We start from the raw sequence: 417 nt of genomic DNA on the forward strand, positions 1-417 counted from the left end.
TTCCCAGACCGGTTCAGTTGAGAATACTATACATGTCATCATCAACAGGTAATAAACCATATCTATTTCTCATTAACATCCTGCCTCTCTATTGTTCACTGCTGTCTTTATCCTCTTCTCTCTCCTTTTTTTTTATACTTTGTTTTTTATTATAAAATTTTTTTTTCTCATCACAACACACATATGAATTTTCCATCCAAAATACACTGTGCATTGGCTCAATCAAGCACATCAACATATATGTTCTCAGCAAATGATTTCCCAATTTTTGTGTCCTGCATACCTTGCCTTCAAATCTCTTTTTTAAAGAGATTTTCGCTATAAGACATGTACACTTGACAGAGAGACAGAAAAATACAGAGAGACAAAAAAAAAAAAAGAAGAATAAATCATGCCTCCCCCCAGGGGGATGGTCAA

Source organism: Tupaia chinensis, unplaced genomic scaffold (assembly GCF_000334495.1).
Source record: "Tupaia chinensis unplaced genomic scaffold, TupChi_1.0 Scaffold144326_1, whole genome shotgun sequence".
Taxonomy (NCBI): domain Eukaryota; kingdom Metazoa; phylum Chordata; class Mammalia; order Scandentia; family Tupaiidae; genus Tupaia; species Tupaia belangeri.